The sequence below is a fragment of the Coptis chinensis genome, chromosome 7 (genome assembly GCF_015680905.1).
Source record: "Coptis chinensis isolate HL-2020 chromosome 7, ASM1568090v1, whole genome shotgun sequence".
NCBI classification, from domain to species: Eukaryota; Viridiplantae; Streptophyta; class Magnoliopsida; order Ranunculales; family Ranunculaceae; genus Coptis; species Coptis chinensis.
Window position 1 is genome coordinate 24879852 of NC_141462.1, and position 22566 is coordinate 24902417.

General features: G+C 35.6%; 1 long non-coding RNA gene and 1 pseudogene across 3 annotated transcripts; both read left to right on the plus strand.

Annotated features, from left to right (window-relative positions):
* The first annotated feature begins 1603 nt into the window (after positions 1 to 1603).
* LOC147486758 (uncharacterized) lies at positions 1604 to 4410 on the plus strand. Of its 2 annotated transcripts, XR_015201455.1 has the most exons (5): positions 1604 to 1617; positions 2549 to 2667; positions 3531 to 3620; positions 3692 to 3814; positions 3907 to 4410. It is a non-coding gene; the product is annotated as an uncharacterized LOC147486758 (long non-coding RNA). The 2 variants fall into 2 exon arrangements; XR_015201454.1 differs by lacking the exon at positions 1604 to 1617 and having other exon boundaries at positions 2340 to 2667.
* Positions 4411 to 5914: 1504 nt separating this feature from the next.
* Positions 5915 to 8506, plus strand: LOC147486759 (L-type lectin-domain containing receptor kinase S.4 pseudogene; annotated as a pseudogene). Its single transcript, XR_015201229.1, has one exon. The product of XR_015201229.1 is annotated as an L-type lectin-domain containing receptor kinase S.4 pseudogene (transcript).
* The last annotated feature ends 14060 nt before the right edge of the window (positions 8507 to 22566 follow it).

The window sequence follows — 22566 nt, forward strand, 5'->3', positions numbered from 1 at the left end:
TTCCGGAATCAATTGCTAACGCTTAAAAAGCGTTGGAAAAATGTTACAAATTAAAAACTTGAAAATTTCACAAAATAGGGAAACGAAAAAAATCGAAATATAAAACATAATTTTCTTTCTCTCCTCTCTCTCTCTCACCGCCGCATTTCAAGATCCCTAAAATCTTCCACTCCTCAAAACTAATTTTCGCACTCCTAAAGATTTAGACCACTATTGCCTCAGGAGACGATAACGGCTGCATCAAGGTGCTGTTATCGATCTACTGAAACCAATGGCTTGAAGGCGTGCTTGTATTGATCGATCTACTGAAACCAACGGCTTCAAGGTAAATATTTTTCTATTTATGTTTAGGGTTTATTTGTAGTGTAAATGGTTTTGTATGTACATATATATTTTGGTCTATTTATGTTTCGGATTGGAAAATTTGGTGTTAATTTGTTTTGGAAAAATATTCACTGTTGGGTATGAAACTTGTGCATACCAAATAATCAACGGATCCCGGGCTACCCCTCCATGGCTCCATGTGATGAATAGTAGTGAGTGTATTATATCTTCTAGATATTTTCTTCTCTATAGGTTTTGTATTTTCCTCTTCAATGTCATATTTTCTGCTAGCTCATTTTATTTCGAACAAGCCTACTGATATATTCTTAAAGATTTGTTTTCATCTGTCATTTACTCATTTTTTGCCTTTTTCTATTATTTCAATTATCAAGTTAGCTTATTGTAGTGAGTATCTCTGAAGAAGCTCAGGTTTACCCTTATTTCATCCCTTCAGTAGTTTGTACTTTATAGTCAAGGCGTCATATATCTGATAGTCTCTGCTTTACTAATGGTTTTGCGAAGGGGATGGATGGGTCTCTCATTTGCCCTACTGATTCTGTTTTATTGCAATTTTATGCTGCTTAATCGATGGTTTAACAAAGGAAGACCTATATATGAGCTCAAGGTAATGGCTTTCCTCCAAAGAATGAACACGATGGAACAACTTTTGAAACTTCAGAATGCGATTTCACAACTTGAAGAGCTTGTGCAGGATGGGAATGTGGTGCTCCTTAAGTTGCGAGCCTTATCCTTGTCAATTTTCCCTAAGGTCTTGCCTTCTTTTCTTTTACATATCTAGCATATGTAGTTTCCTACTTTATGTTATCCTTGCCATCAATCATTGGTTGTTGCAACTTGTTTACCACTGCTGTGTTCCACCTTGTTTCAAACTTTGGGAGGGAAGGAACCGGTCCTATTCTGGTTCCTCCATGTGACAATATGATGTTTGTTTATTAAAAGTTATGTATGAAACTACTCACCATAAGGGGTTGGTAGTTTTTGCACTTGACAATGTTGTCTGTCCGATTGAGAGCGTCACATCTTCCTGGTGACCTTTTCAATCAAGCCATCAAGATGCATGAATCACTAGAGGCTTAGATTTATTTATTAGATGTAACATCTTATGTGCATGTTAGCATCAATTAAATAGATTGTCAGCTTGAAACATTTAATTAGTTACCTTTGTTACTCGTGTGTGCTTCGGATTCACCAGACATTGTATGACTTGCGTGCAAGTGAGAAGTTAGCGTTGGGATCGGTGGCAATAGCCTTGGTAATCGGCTTTCTTACCTTGTAAGTATATTATTCTTCTGACCTTTCTCGATACGTTTACAAGATACTCACCTCCAAGGATAGCAAGTACTGAGAAATGGAATAGGAGACTGAGAGAGTGGTGGTTTAGTATACCAGTTGCTCCAGTTTTGCTTGAAAGACCCCTAGAACAGAAAAAGAAAAAGTGATGTAATGGCTGTTAATTGTGTTTTTGTATATAGATATGTAAAGTTTAGTTTCTTTTTTCTTTTCGCTCTTCTATAAGCATGCGGAGTGATGTGGTTTACAATGCCTCCAACAATGAGCTTGTCAGGACTCAGACGTTGGTGAAGAGCGCCATCATTCAATTAGATGCTGCACCATTTAGGCAGTGTTATCTTCAGCACTATGGGGTTGAAATTGGTAGGAAGAAAAAATCCGCTGCCAAGAAGGAAGGTGTTGAGGAGGGTGAGGCTGCTGTTGTAGAAGAAGTTAAGAAGAGTCAGCATGTGCTTAGGAACTGGAGAAGCGCAAGGAAGAGCAGAAACTGGATTCTCACATCGAAGAGCAGTTTGGTGGTGGTAGGCCAGCGGCCTGGCAGCTTGGTGGTAAGTCTGGCGGCTCAGATCTCTTCCCCCCAGTCGGTGTGGCGAGCTGATGGATACATCTTGGAGGGAAAGGAGCTTGAGTTCTACATGAAAAAGCTCCAGAGGAAGAAGGGCAAGGGCAGTGCTAGTGCTGCATAGGCAGAGAATTATGTTTTTTTGTTATCATCTAATGTCTTGTGAGATTTCAGCAACTTAATGTTTAGACAATGGGTTTTTTTCCTTTTGCGTAGCGGATATTATGGTTGTTACAGAATAATTCCCATGGATATTTTCAACATTCTGCTTCTGATTTAATTGCTAATTTTGTGCACTTTGCTTACACATACTCTAAATAACTTGACCAACTGCTGGAATTACTATTTCAGGGAAGCAGAGGCGGTTGCAGTTTGTTAAGTGTCCAAATGATATTAGTGGCATAATTGATGCAGCAAAGTTCGCTGATATCGCATTGCTACTTATCGATGGAAGTTACGGATTTGAAATGGTTAGTCACAGTTTGTGTATCATTTTGTGCCTGAAGATGTCATCATCTATCTTTAGTGATCCAAGAGAAGACCATTTTTTTTCACCTTGACACTGTTTCATGTATAGTAGTTTTCATTCTCCTACACTATAGTGGCTTTTATAGCTCTTGAGCCTTAAGCGGTTACATTGAAGTATACATAATCGTCTTGTGTTTTTACATATCTGGTCTAAAATTAATAAAATAGATTATCTTTAGTGGTAGTGGATGTTATGGGGGATGTGACTCAGTACAAACTAGATTATTAACATGCTTTATGGTTTTAAAAATTCTGTTTCCTTGTAATTGTCGGTCTAGGGTCTAGGGTGGGTCTGTATATAAGTTTGATTGTAATGACTAATGAGTTGAATTCTAAGTAACATTGACGACTATCGGGTATCGGTGTTTGACACAGATACGGAAGATCCAGCATGGTGACCTATATGAAGTAGCACATCAGGATAGCTAAATCAATCAATCATAAAAAGAAAAGAAAGATATTACTATTCTATAGTTACACAACTATTGCTGAGTTTCTAATCAGAGTTGCATTTATTGAGGTAAACCATTTGCACTTTCTCTTTATAGCAAACTGGTTTGACATTTGAAATACAACTTTTGAAGCTAGAACAATCCTCGTTTCTTGGTCATGAGTAGCGTTTGAATTAACGTTGTGATATTATTAGCTTAGTTCGTGATGTTGCCCTTTCTTTTCGCTCTTCTGTTTCTAGCATTCTCCTCAAACTTCGTAAGGTATAATAAAAAAAAACCATTCTTTACTTGTATATCTCAATGAATATAAGCTTGTGCCTAGCATACATAGATTTAACACTGCCCAAGTGTAGGCGGAGGGCACGTCAGGTGAATCTATTGATGCCCTTGCAAAAGTCGACATAGTCAAACAAAGAATGGAAGAAGCTTATGAAATACTTCAGGTAATTTATAATGTTGGTTCCTGAGTTCTCTCCGATTTGTGGATTTTGATTTATTGTGGAATTATAAACAGGATGTTGCAGGGTTGACTCAATTAAGTGCTAGTGTGGAGGATGTGTTTGCCAGTGGAGATCTTCCATAGGCTGCAGAAACTTTGGCCAACATGAGACATTGCTTGTTTGCTGCTGTAGGCGAGGTAAATTTTTTGGATTTATTATGTGTTGTGTAGAAAGGTATTAGGCTTCCTAAGGTCTGCTGATATGGTTCTTGAGTTTCTATGTGTATTAGGTTGCAGAGTTTGCGAATGTTAGAAAGCAGCTTGAGGTGTTAGAAGATAGACTAGAAGAAATGCTTCAACCTCGTCTATCCGAAGCTTTATCTCTCTCTGCCCACACACACTCTGACTGGAAGAAACCACGACGGAATTGTAGCACCTTCTACCATAATATACTGGAGGGACTTTCGCTTCGAATTTGGATCTTGGCTTTCAAACGCATCCAAGTAATTGGTACTGGTAGATCTAAAACCTGTGGCACACACCATAGATCTAGTGATCTCAAAATCTGCTTCAGTTTTGGTTGTTGTCCTAAGTAGGCAAACTGTTAAAGTTATAGTTCATTAGTGTTGTAATGAGTCCCATGACTCTCTTTATCCTTGACCACACTTGTTTAGTAAATCTTAAGACACCCATTATATTTCTGGTGTTGGGTTGGTTTTTGCAGCAACACATTTTCATTGTGATTTAGGTGATGGGTTGATTGTTGCAATATTAAGTTTTCTATCTTGTGATAACAGGTGTACTATTTGTCATTAAAACTTTTACGATATTTCCTTTATTATATATCTTCTCCATGAAGTCCTGTGTGTTGTTTATTTGTTTGTCTTGTATTCTTTTGCTTGTACCTGGTGTTGGGATTGTATGTGTAGGTGTTGTGTGAACATCTAGAAGTATGGGTACTTGTAGGAATTTTGAGAAAAAATTGTGGATGCCATTCATTTTTTGTAGGTTTAGCTGGTCTCGCTACTAAATATGAGAAATAATTTTTCTTTATCAGCAACGGTTTATAACCGTTACAAACGATTTTAAATTAATTTTTTTTAATTAACTAACAACTTTGCAACGGTTAAGAACCGTTGTTTAACAAATTACAAAATAGTTATAAAAAGTGATGGAAATTTCTGTTTGCAACGCTTATTAACCGTTACAAATATTTTCAACATTTTACCCATGCCATTTGTAACGCTTAAAAAGCGTTGCGAAAATTATTAGTAACGGTTTTTTGCCGTTGCAAATAGCCTGTTATGGTGTAGTGACTTATGCAACCCAATATATATATTGCAAGGTACCTCCATAGTGTTCAAAAATACATAAGGTATTGTTCTATGAATGTATTGTATTGTCGCTCAATAGTGTTAAGAGAAATACAAAAGGATATAAGGTTATTTCTTCATTGTTGCGGGTGCTTAAATTAGCGAATGGTATGTTATGGAGCACGAACGCCCATTCAACATCACATAAACATCATAATAACCATATAGTTAAATCTTTTTGCCACCAACAACTTCTCGAGTCTATATTCCCATAATTTGCTCCAAATATAGTTAAATCCGATTCAATTTTTTTCTAGCCTTTGTCAATAATTTCAAGTTAAGGAAACGACAACTTTAGATTCGTTGTAGCTTCAATTGCCAATGGTAATTATTCATGTTCAATTCGGTTTTTGTTGAGAGTGGGGTGGGGAGAGCCATGAGAAAGAGATTATATCAATGGTTAAGTTTTTTAATTATAAATAGAAAGAGGGGAGAGAACAGAGAGAAAAAAGAGAAGAAAAGATAATCAGTTAAAAACGTGAGAGAGGAGAGAAGTTGGGAGAGAAAATATTAGGGAGAGAGAAAGTAACGAAGAGGAGTGAAAGTAGGAGACTATTTCCCTTTTTTTTGTGGCGTGTCGTTTTTTTTCTGTTCTTTCTCACATGAGATTCTTTTTTCTTGTCAAGTCCGTAAGATTAGAAAAGAAGTATATCCGTCTAAGTACTTCAGTAACACGAATACGTGGGCAATAAATCTGTCAACGCGTGCTAGATATTATGATCCTCAAAATTTTTATATATATTGCCATGAGGCTATTTACATGTTTTAATATAATGTCTGAAGGTTTTATATATAAAAAAAAGTTATCCCAAATGTGATCGTTCATGTTAAATCCCAATGGATAAAATTAACTAGTTTAATGTCTATCCACATCTAAGATGACACCAACTTCCTTTTTTAGTTTATCTATCTTTGCAAAATTTAAACGTAATTGGACAAAATCTATAAGAATTTGTCATTTCAAATTTTCAACTGATTGAATTTGAATCACCTTATTAATGTTTTTTTTTTCACTCCAGCAAAATAGAAAAAAAATCTTATTCCATATCATCTATGTTCTTTTTTAAATTCCCCTTGAGTTCAGAGGTACAAGTGTGTCAGTGCATGTGTGGGAGTTAGAAAAAGAAGTAATATAAAAGAACCAACAGGTGAAACTTCAGTGCAATCAATGGATTAGTTTATAGTCTTGAAAAAATCTAGCATGTGAAGCTTAACAGTTAATCCATCACTTTCTGCTTTGTGCCAACCCACCCAACTCATCTCTTGAACTCTCTTTTGTCTACTTTCTATTATAGATTCCTCTTCAACTCCCCACCTCATTATATCTTCAACTCTTGTAGCTACACAACCTTAAATCTTGTCTCATTAATGAAGAAAAACTTTGGGTTACTCTTAGTTTTTGTTTTTCTTTCATACCCTCTTCTTGTTTCCTCTCAGTTTGATGAGTTCTTGTACAGTGGATTCAATGCACTGAAGGGTAACATAAGCTTAAATGGAGTTGCAGAGGTCGAAAACATCGGTGTTGTTCGTTTAACAAACGATACTACGAGATTAATTGGTAGAGCTTTCTATCCATCTGCACTTAAGTTTAAGAACACAACAAATGGTCAAGCTTTTTCATTCTCTACTTGTTTTGCTTTTGCTATTGTTCCTGAATATCCAAAGCTTGGTGGTCATGGTTTAGCTTTTACTATTGCTCCAACTAAAGAACTCCAAGGTGCTCTTCCAAGTCAGTACCTTGGACTACTTAATGCAAGTGATGCTGGGAATTATTCGAATCATATTTTCGCAGTTGAATTTGACACGGTTCAAGATTTTGAGTTTGGTGATATAAATGATAATCATGTTGGTATTGATATTGATAGTTTAAGGTCGAATTCATCTGCACCTGCTGCTTATTTTGCTGATAAGTCATCCAAAGTAGACCTTAATTTAAAAAGTGGGAATGTAATTCTAGCTTGGGTTGACTATGATTCTGTTAGAAATCTTGTCAATGTAACACTTTCGCTTTCTTCGACCAAACCCGAGTTGCCTATTATTTCTTACCCTGTAGATCTATCACCTATACTTCTAGACTCCATGTTTATTGGATTCTCTGCTTCAACTGGCCTTCTTGCAAGCTCCCATTACATGTTTGGATGGAGTTTTAAGATGAATGGAGTTGCTCAAGATCTTGAACTCTCTTCTCTTCCTACTCTCCCTGTACCTAAGAAGAAAAACTTACCTTTAACTATTGGAGTCTCAGTTGCAGCTTCAGTTTTTCTTCTAGCTGTAATCTTTCTGTCTATCTATCTCTTTAGGAAGATTAAGAATGCAGATGTCATTGAAGATTGGGAACTCAATATTGGTCCACATCGATTTACCTATGAAGAACTCAAAGTAGCAACAAAGGGGTTTAGGGAAAAAGAATTACTTGGGTTTGGTGGATTTGGTAGAGTTTACAAAGGAAAATTACCGAATTCAAAAGCCCAAGTTGCAGTCAAGCAAGTTTCGCACGAATCTAAACAAGGGTTGCGAGAATTTGTCTCTGAGATTGCAACTATTGGTCGTCTTCGTCATAGAAATTTAGTCCAGTTACAAGGTTGGTGTCGAAGAAGAGGTGATCTTCTTCTTGTTTATGACTACATGCCTAATGGAAGCTTAGATAAATTCATCTTTGAAGAATCAAAGGTGATTTTAACTTGGGAACAGAGATTCAAGATAATTAAAGGTATAGCTTCAGCTCTGCTTTACTTGCATGAAGAATGGGATCAAATTGTTATTCATAGAGATATTAAAGCTAGTAATGTGTTACTAGATGGTGAGTTAAATGGTCGGCTTGGCGATTTTGGGCTAGCTAAGTTGTATGAACATGGGTCAAACCCAACGACAACTCGTGTAGTAGGTACACTAGGCTATCTTGCGCCAGAGTTGACAAGAACTGGTAAGGCTACTACTGGTTCTGATGTGTTTGCTTTTGGTGCATTGTTGCTTGAAATCACTTGTGGAAGAAGACCTATAGAGCCTAAAGCATTGCCTGAAGAGTTGGTTTTGGTTGATTGGGTTTGGGACAGATGGACAGCTGGGAGAGTGTTTGATGTGGTGGACCAAGGATTGGAAGGCGAGTTTGATGAAACAGAGGTGGTGGTTGTGTTGAAGTTGGGGTTGATGTGTTCGAATAGTACATCTACAGCGCGTCCTAATATGAAGCAGGTGGTGAGTTATTTGGACGGGGAGGTGAAAATGCCGGAAGTGTTGAGTGCGCCTGGGGAATATGAGGCAGGGAAGAACAGTGAGGGATTTGACGATTTTGTGCATTCTTATCCATCCTCGTCTTTGGGGAAGGTGTCGTCTTATTCCTTTCCTGGTGATGTTGAAGCTTCCACGGCTTCATCACTCTCTCCTTTCTTCAATAAAGCTCACAATAGTTTGTGATGAGTGGTATCAAACTATTCAAGGTGCAATTTGTAAATACATTATTATGTACGTTCACACAATTTTTTTACTCGATCGTCCTAAAAGATTTTTGTTCTCGGCAGTTTGTATGTGAATTTTGATGGTTAATGTTATTCTGTATCAGCCTGAACTTTTGTGATCTTAGGAAGATACGTGATTGCTAACTTGGAGATTAGTTCAGTGTCTCTACCATGACTCACTGCACCCAAAAAACACAGAGAAATTAAAGAGAGCTGCATCCAAGAAATTAAAGAGAGTTGTGAGAAATACCTTTTAGGGTGTGGAGCTTGTTACCTTGAACTCATTGTCAATAAAGTTTTAAACATTACTTAGGATGCGTTTGTTTTTTCTACTTTTATTTGGTAGGATTATGCGATTTTTGGTTTTTCTTCCAAGTTCTATGGAATTAGTATATCAAAAAGCTATGCAAAATACTCTGTAGTAGTATCAATGCTTTAGGTTCATCAGTAAAAAGTTAAGCATATTTGGCAATTAAGCATCTCCTTTGAAGATGGCAATTCAAATTAAAACTTCAACTGAACGGGAAAAGAAGTGTTTACAAATTACCATAGTTCTTAGTAATTTGGCTATGAGTATTTAGAAAAGGAACATTTCACAGATAGATGTTGGAAAATTATTAACCGATCTTCGGAGGACGTGCGACTCTCCCAGAGTCATCTACATACACTCGAACACGATTGGATTTGAAGTCCAAGGTTACAAATCGCTGACTAGGTGGGATCACCACAATGCGAGCCGTCGGCATGTCCAACTTAATCTTATTTTCTGCTTCTTCGCTCGACTGTTAAGCCCAATAATTCTGGCCAGCATTTTGGATTTAACATACTAGAACCTACTTTGACAAAATCAGAAACAAAAAAAAATCGAAAAGAATATGGAAAAAAAACTCTCTGCTTTCGGCACATAAGGAGAAGAAACTCCTCCGAAATTTTGGCTCAGTTGGGCATATGGCTGCCAAAATATCGGTACCAAGATTCCATCCCAACAATTTTTCACTTCGGCGAGAATTTCTCAAATTTAAGCCGATCAATCCACTACACTGAACCAAACAAACAAATGTCCCGAAGAACCAACAAGCAAATGTCCCGAAAGACCAACAACAGTTGCACCACATAATGGTTGCCTACATACTCTCTAAACGGGATCAAGTCAATCGTAGTTCGCATATGCTCATAAGAGCCAAATCATCTCAAATGAAGGATACAAATCAAGTCCAAACAATGGTAGAACTTGACTCCAGAAACCACTTTGATTAACATAATGTAGCTGAAATTTCAAAGAAATATGAAATTTTGGCTCATTTCGGCATATAGTTGCCAAAATATCAGTACCAAGATGCCTTCTCAACAATTCTCCACCTCGGCGAAAATTTCTCAAATTCGAGTCGATCAATCCTCTACACCCAACCAAAGTAAACAAAGTATCAACAACTATACAAAAAATAACCAACCAAGTAGTAGAAACACAAAAATTTAAGTGGTTTGGCTTACGCCTAATCCACAACCAAATGAGAAGCTTCAAATTGAGAGAATTAAATAGTGTTACACACTCACCTTGTTCAATAGAACACCCAAAGTCTCATTTTTAGAAGAACTCACAAATCTCTCATCTATATTAAGTTAAAACCCTATGAAATTTCGTATTCTTCCAAAATTTCAACTACACTATAAAAACAAAATTAGGGTTTTAACTTAATATAGATGAGAGATTTGTGAGTTCTTCTAAAAATAAAACTTTGGGTGTTCTATTGAACAAGGTGAGTGTGTAACACTGTTTGATTCTCTCAATTTGAAGGTTCTCATAATTTGGTTGTGGAATAGGTGTAAGCCAAATCACTTAAATCTTTGTGTCTCTACTACTTAGTTGGTTATTTCTTACATAGTTGATATATACTTTGTTTACTTTAGTTGTTTGTGATTCACCACCTCTCTCAAATTGTTATCACCGTTTGTTATTGTTATCACTTCTGTTGCACAACACAGGTAAATTACGTTTAATTACTTTTTTCTATTTTAAGTGGTGGTATCCTATTTTAGATTTTAGGAAGTTATATAAATAACTTGCAATGTACCTAGATGATATAGACAGTAAGAACATACTATTCCATTGCAATCATAGATCTTCAAAATCAAATTTGCTCGGAGACATTATGTCTAAGGTTTGCTAATATTACAAATTTTGACAGATTGACATCTGAAAATAATGAATTTATAACCTATTTTGAAATGAGACTTTGTTCATATTTTAAGTTGGATGCTTTAGGATCTCACCATATAAACAAAAACATAGCTCCACGCCAGAGAAGATACTAATACGGTCCTTCGAATGATATGATCTAATAGATTAACGGCATACATATTCCACTTGTATGTATGGAAGGATTTCCTACCATGCTTTATGTTACTATTTCCATTTCATGATTACTTCCTAAACTTATGTTACTCTATCAAAACCTCAATTAACTATGTAGCCATTCCGGTGCTAATCCTTGGTTATCTGGAGTCATAGTTGTTAAGTGTTATTCTATATGCACTTGCATAACGTATAGTGGTATTTCTTTGGATTAAAATGAGTTGATTGCACAATAATCTACATTGATTTGGAGTTGGGTATGGTGTGTTGGAAATTTTGATCACAAATGTATTTTGGTTGAGATACATGATATTTTGGATACATATCATTCAATAGGGCAAGCAAATGGTTGCATTTTTTCTAGTCGTTTAAGATTTTCATGCGTGATTGAATCTGCTCGATTTAAGTCCTCCATATGCAACAAGTGTTAAAAGTTTGAATGCCAAGCAAGGTAGCATCCATTTCTAAAATTAACGGAAATTTTAGTTCAAGGTTCTACATATACTAGCAAGTTGCACGTGCTTTGCACGATGATAATAAGGAATACATATATTGGAGGGTATGTGATAATGTTTAAAAAAAAAAACATTGAAGTGTATGTGATTATGGCGAACTTGTGAACTATCACAACTTTACGAATTGATAAGGACATTGTAATAACTGATAACAAAATATAACCTGGATATATAAATTTTGTAAGAGATTTTGTTTACATTTACAGAGTGGGTGACCACCACTGAAATAATTTTATAGTCTCATCACATGGCTCTAGCGAAGGTTATGTCACCGATGCTAATGTTATAATGCGAGGATCTGAAAATGCATAATTTAATGCTTCTTCACATCAAAGGCAATAGCAGACAGAAGACCTTATGGAGGATTTTTTTAATCTTTTAACTGAATTTACCATGTCTGGAAACTTCTTGTATTTCGTTCACCATTCCGACTATATATCTCAACATAACCATTTTCCTGTATTTGAGCATGTTCACCGCCATACTGATATTCACATGTGAATTTTGTACCCTAGAACTTTTCAAGAATTTGAGAGATTCCTTTAGTTGGTTTCGATAGCAGAGATCCAATAAGGACACAATGAGTAAACCTACATGACTCTGAGAGCTTCAAAACACCACTTTATAGAAGAGCAGGAATGATTCTATCAAAGTTTGGAAATTATGAGTACACTTTCTTTACAATCTCTGCAACTTCTTAAGGGGAAGACTTAAAATGAAGTTGTGAAGGAGGTCGATTTTCAGAATAAACAGCTGCTTGGCCTAAAACAACTAAGACAGTTTGCTCCCCTAAGTCGATCCCCAACTTTGACAGAAGTAGACAAATTATATACTGTGGTCCACAATCTGTACCAGATTTAAGAAGTCTCTCGATTTGGCTTTTTTTCTTTACTTTACTATCTTTCCCAGATTCAATGGCAATGGTGGGAAATTCATTCAAAATTTTGACAACAGTTAATGGAGCAGACTTGTAATTGAATCACTCAAGCTGTGACGAACAACTTTCCTTGACAAAACCACCTAAATCGCGATATTTCTCGACTTTGATAAGAGAAGGCTTAAGGATACCAAGCTCTTATTTAATGTGCTTCTCTAAATTCTTGTAAGTTTTATTTACTGCCTTATTGATAAGATCAGACTCACCTATGCCAAGCTCTACACCCAAAAAAGAAGTGGCAATCTTGTTACTCGAAAGGTAAACAACAGCTGTCAGATCATTCGGCGTGGTAGTAATGACAATCCGAAAAGCAATACAAAGAATTTCAATCATCTTCGTTCAACTTGATTTATTTATTATCATATAGCAAATCGAAAACCCGAGCAAGAAACAAAAACAACACTAAGTCTCCCTCAGTCCAGAATGCAGCAGAATTAGTATCGAAATCTATAGGATTTTTCTCCAACTGTATGATACTTTGTCCAATCCTTTCCTGTTCAATATTGAGTTAATGCATGAGGTTCATTTTTAGAAGGCCTTGGAATGGTGGAATTTTTAGGTTTATGGTTGTCTAACTTTGGTCTCTTGGATGATGGTGAAGAAGTATGGGATGATGGTTGTTTACGTGCTCGAGGTAGAGCATTAGCCATGAGAACAACATTAGATTAACCGTAAGACATCGTGAGCCTCAAGAGAAGTCACAATGCAAAGCAAAGGTGTCGATGCAGAGCCACAATGCAAACCCACATGGAAACATGGAAGGTTACGTTGGTATAGTGAAAAAAAAAATCCATGTTGTCCAAATGTCAAATTACCTGTAATAGAGGTAGATCTCGTAAAATTATGTCTAATTTAATAGACTTTTACGCTAAAAATTATTAAAGCAATCAAAATCAAACAAAAAGGAACGAATTGAAGACGATGATTTGGTGTGAAGAACAGCTACTTTCATAATCTATAAAGCCATGTGAAAAGGTGATATGGATAGATACAATCTATTGTCACATCATCCATATAAACTATCAATACCACATTCATGTAAAACGGTTCACCCAAAACAGAAAAAGAAATAATAAAAAATTGTCCAACATCGACCACAGATCTACTGTGAATAAAGGATGGTAGCGTGTTTGTTTGAGAAAAAATAAAATAAAATATTGATTACCAAATACTTCCTTATATTCTCCTTCATTTTACCTAACTACCTAAGTAAGTTAAATTGGATTGCACAATCTACTACAGTACCAATTTTACAAAATACCTTTTTATCATTTTTTTTGTACAAAATACCTCCAACCATATAGCAATTTGATGTGCATTCCATAGCTAGTTAATTCACATTAAAGTTGAATAAATAAACAAAATAAATGGCGCGGAGGAATAATGGTTACCTTAAGATTCGAAAGCAAGTGAGGATTCTGATTTCATCAAGTCTAAATGTAGCTGGCATGTGATACTGCATAAAAATAGGTGCTACTTGTGGCACGATCTATGTTTCCCATCAATATAAGCTGGTCCATCTAACTGAGTTAAATGCGCGACTTCACTCCATCAAAACTGAACCTTGGGTCCAAATAGCCCGAAACAGGAATGCCTTAACAATTCAAACCCCTCACCCATATGAACCATTTCAGTTTAGAGATGAGTTTGGCTGGCTTAGTTTCACATATAAATGTTACCGAAAACTGTGTGCACATAGTTCTCCACACAATTTTGATTTCTAAAATTTTACATAAATAACAACAAATTTATACAATAGCCAAAAATCATTTTCTGACGGTAACTTCAATCTATAGTTACACTAAAGCCCACAAAAATATAAACAGTACTTCATGTAACTTTGGTTCTTTGTTCAAAAATATCAAGTTATGTGTTAAGGCTCTTAACATTTAGATGAAAACCACCCTCCAAACAAAAGATGCAAGTAGTCAAGTACACTATTCTAAAGTTTAAATGTATTAGTAAACCTAGTTTTCATTATTCCAAGCATGGAAAAGTTGGAGAGAGAAATCATAGAAAAATTGGAGAGAGAAGGAGAAGAAGATAGTCAGGATTCAAATCGGGCTATATATTTGAAACCACTTGAGAAGTACATAAACTAATGCCCTTTTACTTTCGCAATGCCAAAGTCCTTACACATACCATTAAATATCAATCAATATGTGAATCATTAATTTTTTTCCTAATCAATAAGAATCAATCACAAAAATAGATTAGATTCTATTAATAAGTACATAACGATGAACACTGCTAGTATATATATGAAGTGAGCAAAGAAAACTGAAAGTATAAAATACGGTATAAAGGTGTGCAATAGAAAAGTATACTTGTATGAATTTCATGCATAACGTAGATTGAGAGTGTAAATTGATATTATATGGAATGACCTTTAATATTATATAAATTGAGCAACAACCTCTTCATTAAGTGACGGATACAAACATTGTCCAATCAGTTATGTATCGCCTTCATAGAAATCTCTATGGCCCTTACTGGTAAGCACACATTTGTCTCTTACTGCTACTACTTTTCGCTGTTGCGTCTTGTTCAGTTCTCAATGCCACAGTAAAAGTGAAAAGTGGTACTGAGAACTGAGAACTGAAAAGACTCGTTCAGTTCTTAGTGGCACTTTTCAATCAGTTCTCACTGTTGCGTCTTAAACAAAGCTAGAGCACAATCCTTAAATTACCTAATTCTAAGAGAAAATAAATAACAACGAAGAAAACAAAACAACCCAGTAAAACAACAACTCAAGAAAGTTTTGAAGAAGGGGCAGCTCCCATAGCTTTTCGAGGTTGGGGACTTAAAACTAAAAAAGTTTTCGTTCACTAAAGAAAATACAGTTGATAACAATAGTTTACAATCAGACTTTTAAGCCATCAACCTGCTTTTAGAGGCCTCCTTCCAACCAACCCCTCATTCCAATCTCAACCAAAAACATATGAAAATCACCCCTTGTTGAAAATAATATCAAAATGCTGTCATAAATATATATTCTCAACACCAAAATCTGAACCAGATTTACAAACCGAAAGATGGATAACAACAACTTGGGTTGACAGGGCATGTAGTGATTTCAGTCATGTAGAATTAGTCAGAGTTTAAGCTCCTACTTCATGAACTATAAAAGAAATGTATAAAAATAAACCACATAAAGTCTCCCAACCCCCACTTCAAATACTGAACTAACTTTGTATCACCAAGAAATACATGTGTTTCTAACTTCATTACATTTCTCTTTATGGAAAACCATAAACTAACAACACGCTTCAAAGTGCTAAATCTTTAATACCTTAATCAAGCAGGTGTATTTTAGAACCATTCTCACTCATGGGGTGCATATCCTTATAGAGAAAAATAGCTTCAATATCCTCATTAGTTCATATCAAAGCCATCCAACATAATAACAATCACCAAACACAATCCATGTAGACCAACCAAATATAAATATCTCATTGTTCCCTTAAAAATAGTCAATAATTCTTTCCTAACCTTTTCTTTTCTACTGCTACAGTAAAACTTTTCTAGCGTGTCTTAGAAGAATATGTTAGTGTAACCAGTAACTTGGCCCACAACCAGTAGCCTTCCCCCTAAATGTTCACTTCTCGACTTAACCGAATAAACTAAAATCCAAAATTGTTTTGACTCCGCAAAATAAGAAAATGTGCAAACAAACATGTGATAAAAGAGCAATTCATTACACCTGATTTTGTGGCTACTCATGTCAGAATCACAGTATATAGCTTACCTTAAAGAACTATCTGTCAGCAACTAACGTATTTTAATCTGCCTGTAACTAACAAAATTCTAATAGTACCTCCATTGTTTTTTTTTTCATCTATATGGTTTTTTATCTCCTCAACCAATACTTGAAAATCTCAGCCATTCCTTGACTGAGATGAGTCCAGGACATATACATGAAAAAACTAAGCTCATATACATGGAAAACTCCAAGACCAAGTTGAAATGAAATGTTTGTCTAAGAACAATTAACAGGGGGGCAAATAACACAAACATGCAAGAGATGAATGATTAGTTTGATATTGTGACCATTAGTGAGGAAGCCATACACACATATTGAGCTCAAACATTGAGAACTGGCCAAGATGCATTTAAGCTCACTATAGTCACTTAAGTTTCTTCATATCTTCTAAGATGTGATGCATACATATACAATGAACCAATAGATAAAGGACTATAACAAAATCAGATTGTACCAGTGAGTTATTACTGAACTTCATTGCGTATGTGCTGTCCAATGACGATCAAACCATAGAATCCATAGTTCCATACTTGAAGCCGGAAGCCATCTGATATAACAAATAGTGAAAAACATAGTTTAGTATCATAGTATCATTGCTTGAGTTGAAGGTCTAACCATCCTATTGAAAGCAAGGTACCACCATGGCACATTGTTGAAAATCTACACAAAAGCAAACACAATTAACACCAAGAGGTTATCAATCAAAAGATTAAAAAATCCAAAAACCACCATATGGAAATCAAATAAGCAAATGACATGAAACAAAATAAGTTCAGGACTAACTTGAAAAGGGTATTGAGCGATTTTGATGAGGGCCCTCCAGAGTTAACTTGCTCTTGTTCCTAATAGTCAAGAAGGGACTAATCATCACAATTCAAACCACAAAGCACTTCAACGAATATGAGTTGCTGATGCGAGAAATAACTTACATTTTATGGGTACAAAATCTGTTGAATTGGAAGAACTTGCCACAACAGATAGTGAATTGGTTAAGATGTTACTGTTCGAGCGACGACAAAATAAAGCCAAATGCGTCAAAGTAATATAAAAAGAATGAAAAATGGGTTGTTCGAATTAGTAATATATTGAATCATGAAAGAAAACTGAAAAAGAATAAAAAAAAGCTTAGGAGGAAAATACTTTACCTTTTGAAAAAAATAAAATGGCAATAAAATCGGCAATGGAGAGATTGAGGAGTCGAGAGAGGGGAGATTTTGGCTTTAACAGGCGAGAAGAAATAATATTTGGATTTCCAACCCTTCGTTTTCATATTCTTTTAACGTCTACCACTAACAAATCTAAAACCATTATTGCACAGTGGGCGAAAATGCTCATCTGTGATTTCAGGAGGCCACGTCAGCACAATTTTTAAGTAGATACCCAAAGTTAATTAAAAGTCAGGACATATTTTAATTATTCACAATCCAAATTTACTAAAAATTATACCGGATGTTGGATTTGCTTGAGATTGGTTATATGTTTTCGAGATTTATAAAATTATAAGAAAACAATTACACGCCAACCAAAATTATGATTAAGTGGTATACCTACGGAACATTAAAACACAACAAATGATTCAAAAAAAAAAAAACCGCCTCAAACTATGAATCCTCAAAAACGAAAAACCTTTAGCTCAAACTACTTAATCCTTAAAAACAAAAACCTTCAACCGAAAATAAAACTTTTTCTCACCAAAGATGGGGTCGATCGTTTAGTGCCGACAAGTAGCTCGATTTTTTAGTAACAACAGATTTGAGAGGATGAGAACTGGATGCAGAAGGGATTTGATACTTGAGTTTCCACTTAACCTGGATTCTGGGCCGTTGTTGGTTTTATCCAGTAAACTGCTGCCATCCATTTCATTCATCTTAATTGATGATGTTTTTAATTACAAAGAGGAGCAGGATTTAACAGCTACTTTGAAAAGGTTTGTACGGAATATTTGCTTTGATAACACCCATCTGCTATATTATCTAACTTAACGCTATAACATGATGAGTTTCAGTCCTTTATTAAGAGGAAAACTGGCTGTTCCTACTTAACATATACTTAAGATCAATAAGACTACACCTTTTTTTTTCTTTGGTAAAGGCTCAATAAGATAAATACTTGAATATTCTCAATCTTATCTTGCTAAAAAAAGGTATACAAAAATAAGGGGTGCAGAGGCAGTTGAGTAGATGAACTCAGACCTGAATATTTCTTATTTGCGTCTTGAATCATCAATGTTTATTGAACCAGTTTATGATTTATTTTCATTTTCATTTTTTTATGACAAGGTAAGGCGCATAAACACAAACCATTTATTTAACGTACCTCATTTTATGTTCTTATTGTTACTTCCATACAATAGACTTGCTTTTATTCTATGTTCATTGATATTTCGACTAATAATTAGGTTTGATGAAATAAACTGATCATGGTAATCTTTGGTAAATGTCGCATTGGGCAGTGAAACAAACACATCCCCCATGGCAGATGGACAGTTGGATGAGGAGACATCAATGGAAGAAAATGCGCTGCAGGAGCTTGAAGTGGCTATGACACAGGTATAAGGAGAGGAATTTGATTGTTGAAAAAGTTCAAGACGGCATAATTTAATTATTCTATCTAACGTTATGTCCTTTTGGCCTTTGAGTAGTTGACGCAAGAAACACGTATTTGTTTCCGGGATGCTCTATACCGTCTTGCCAGGAGCTCTGAACAACTGCATTTGAAAGACGAGAGGCAAATTGTAGAGCATACAATCAACGAGACGGCAGTATCAAATGATCAGAGAGAAACTTCAAGGTACTTCTCAAACCTTTTCACAGAACTTTACTTCTCAGTAGCATATATATGATTGCCATCGCTAGAATGGGTTAGGACTCCTTAGGGGGAATACTACCTTAACTGAATCTGTATGTCATGGATACATCATTTCTCGAGTTTTGAAATTTTCCCCTTGAAGCCTGCTTATACGTATGTTGGTCGTTACTCTTACCAGATGTTTCCCTGAAGGCATAAACATCTACTTTGAGAATGTGGGGGGTCGCACGCTTGATGCAGTTCTTCTAAACATGAATGTCCATGGTAGGATTGCAATCTGTGGTTTGATATCTCAATATAACCTCACCGAGCATGAAGGTGTACGCAACTTATTCTGCATTGTCACAAAGCAAATCAGAATGCAAGGGTTTATTGAACCTGAATACAAGCATATGTATCCAGAGTTCCTCGAGTTGGTTGTACAGTATATCAGAGAAGGGAAGATAGTGTACATTGAAGATACTGCGGAAGGTCTAGAGGAGGCTCCGTCTGCTCTGATTGAACTCTTTTCAGGACGCAATGTCGGTAAACAGGTGGTTCGTATTGCAGAGGTTTGAGGATCTGTAAGGTTAAAAAGAAAGATTATTGTGATGTTATTGATACAAATAGCAATACATTTGTTTCTTATTTATATGCCCTCTGATGTTTCTCTGTAGTATCAATGCGATGGACCCAAATACCAAAAGTATTTTGCAGCTCCTCCGTTTGAGACAAGTAAAGACAATTGAGATTATTTGCAAGTGTGAAATCTGAGATACACCCCCCTTTAGTGTAGTTACTAGGATTTTGCTGGTTTGTTTCTTATTTATATGCCCTCTGATGTTTCTCTGCAGTATCAATACGATGGACCCAAATACCAAAAGTATTTTGCAGTTCCTCCGTTTGAGACAGGTAAAGACAATTGAGATTCTGATTCCAAATTTCTCTTGATCAGGCATGTGTTAAGCATAAAGAGGTATCTTTTTTGCAGATATTCAATGGCGTCTTCCTTAAAGTTAACAAGGCAACTGTCAATATGCTGCGTAGGGTTGAATCTTATGTGACATTTGGGTAACTTTAATCTGTTTCCTGACAACTTTTTAAAAAAAAAAAGTCGACGTAATGGTCATTCTCAAAGTTCACAGAAAATGATCCTTCAAGTGTTTAGAGCTCCTTTAACTTATTCCCTGAATTACAAATATCCTAATCTGAAAATCATGAGGGAACTGATTTATAAGAGGGCTTATGGAAAGCTGAACAAGCAGCGCATTGGTTTATTTGACCGATAACTCTATCGTGGAACAGGTATACATTTTAGGTTTTTCCCTTTGCTCGAGTGATTCCTTTCTACACAAAGCCCCAATTGATTGATGAGGCAAATAAAAAAAAAAAAAGAAGAAAATGTATCATCAATTTTACTTCAGTAAAGTGGCAGAGTGATATGAATCTTTTAACCATTTTGTTAGGTGATATACAACACACGGAAGCGTAATGTGCTTACGTCTGTAGGTTGACTAGCAAGTTTACTATTTTTAATTAGTTGTTTTTATTTAGTCCTTCACAGGTAAGGTGTTAGCTAGAGTCGTCGGATATAGGGGTTACTGGTAACATGTCTTTTCTCCAAGAGTGAAAGTACGGTATGATCAATAACTATTTAATTTCCTTTCTAAATATTTATTGTCTATTTCCTTTTTAACTTTGGTTATGTTGCAAATTGGCATTTTAAAGTGGATCTTTATCTCAATGGAAGAGCACTTGAATGTGAAATACATCCCAAGAGATGGTGGTTCAAATCCACCAAGGTCCTATACTATTGTCCATAATTTGAGTAGTATATTAAGTAAGATTCGTCAGTGGTTTTTAACAGATATTATATAGTTATTATTCCTTTAGATTGTTGAAATGTGAGGCTCGACTGATTTATTTTTTTTATATTTTTTTCAAAAAAATTCAGATTTCTCTTTTTCTTTCTTTTTTAAGCTATAAAGGTTCCCTAATGATCTATCATTCCATCTCACTGTTTTTATTCCCGTTTTTTACATCCCCATGTCGCCAAAATGGACTAAGCCAGTTAAGTAGTTGTCTCTAATAATTTTATAAAAATTAAGCCCAAAATACAAGCAAACCCAAACGTTTAAAGCATACAATGAAACAATCCCGGCATGGCCGGGTGAAATACTAGTAATTTCACCTAAGAGCACAGTAGACAATGCAATGCTACAGCGAAGAACTGCTATCTCTGCCGCCAGCAAAGCAAACAATGTTTCTGAAGGCTGATTTTGATGCTGACCTCGGACACGCCCCTTAACTTGGCCATGACCACGTCCTATCCGGGTACCTTCCATTTTCGCCATAATGTCATGCAGCATCGGACAATTGAGTTCGGTTGAACACATTTTAATGACAATCTGAGGCAGAAGCATCTGACCTATTGCATCTAAAAGCAGTAAGCAGAATATTTAGCAACCTTTCTAAACCATGCAGAAAATTAGCCAACCCACTTATCGAGAAACTATATAGCACTAATATGTAATAAATTCATTATAAATCTTTTATTAAATGTACAAATTATTCTTAGGAGCTTGCTCTCTCGGTTTACACAAATGCATAAAAAGCGGTAAAGCGGAGAACCCGACAAATTGTGAAATTATGTGCTAATTTGACTTTGTAACATTGTCACAAAGAGCAAAATGTAAGGGTGGAAGGAAAATGGTGTGTAGCATAAGAATACGCCCTATGTCCGGTGCTTGCTCTTTGATCGCCAGAGCTGCAGCTCTATACCATCTTTGCCACAGCCCATGGCTCCGTGGATCCGCATGCGAAGCAAGGATTTCAAGAGATCATCTAACCATCGATATCTACTAATCAAGTAATTGGTTGACATAAGAAACAACATCTAGTTTGCGGTATTACATAATAAGCCATAACGCTATTATGTGATAAGAATTTCTCTAAGAAATAATGTTTCCAGTTCACATGTATTATTGGAAAAGAATAATATGATAATCCAAATTGTGTATATTACTTGTTGTTAACGCCCATTCTTTGCATTCAAGTATAACAAAAAGATATGATAGATACCTCACTTATTTCATTTTCACTTAAGAGTTCATCATTACCGCGTTTGTCGACAAAATCTTGTTATAACGAATCAATCTATGAAAAACATTGATAAATAGCTTCAGAAAAACTTCATGCTTTAAGCACACAAGTGACTCAATGCCAATATAGTTTTCCAACGATCTTGTGAGGTACACAAAATGATAAACAATAATTTTGGGTTAACATACCAAAAAGAGAAGACATGTTTACACTCTCCTTCAAATATTTCCTCTGATATGAACACCATCTTCAGACTTGTTGTCGGACCCCCAAACAAATCTTTTTTTTTTGTTAACCAACCCCCAAACAAATCAAACTGCCAACTCCTGCCAGATAAGAGGATGACATATAAATTATTTGTACAAATTAGCTAATGAAGCAGTAAATCAAATATCAATAGAGTGGAAAAGTAGTCTATATATGCTACATGGACTCTGAAAAAAGGCGAAGAGATTTGCTATAATGATTTGCATTTCATGTCACCCCCTCTTAACGTCATACTATGATTACAATATACAGTAATCAATAGAAAGAAAAATTGAATTGACGACATTTTCAACTGGTAACTAAGCCAGGACAGTAACCTCTGCCTCGTCAACAATGGTGTCTTTCACTAAGAAATCATTCTTTGGGTCTTATATAGTAGATTAGGTGAATTATTTTTT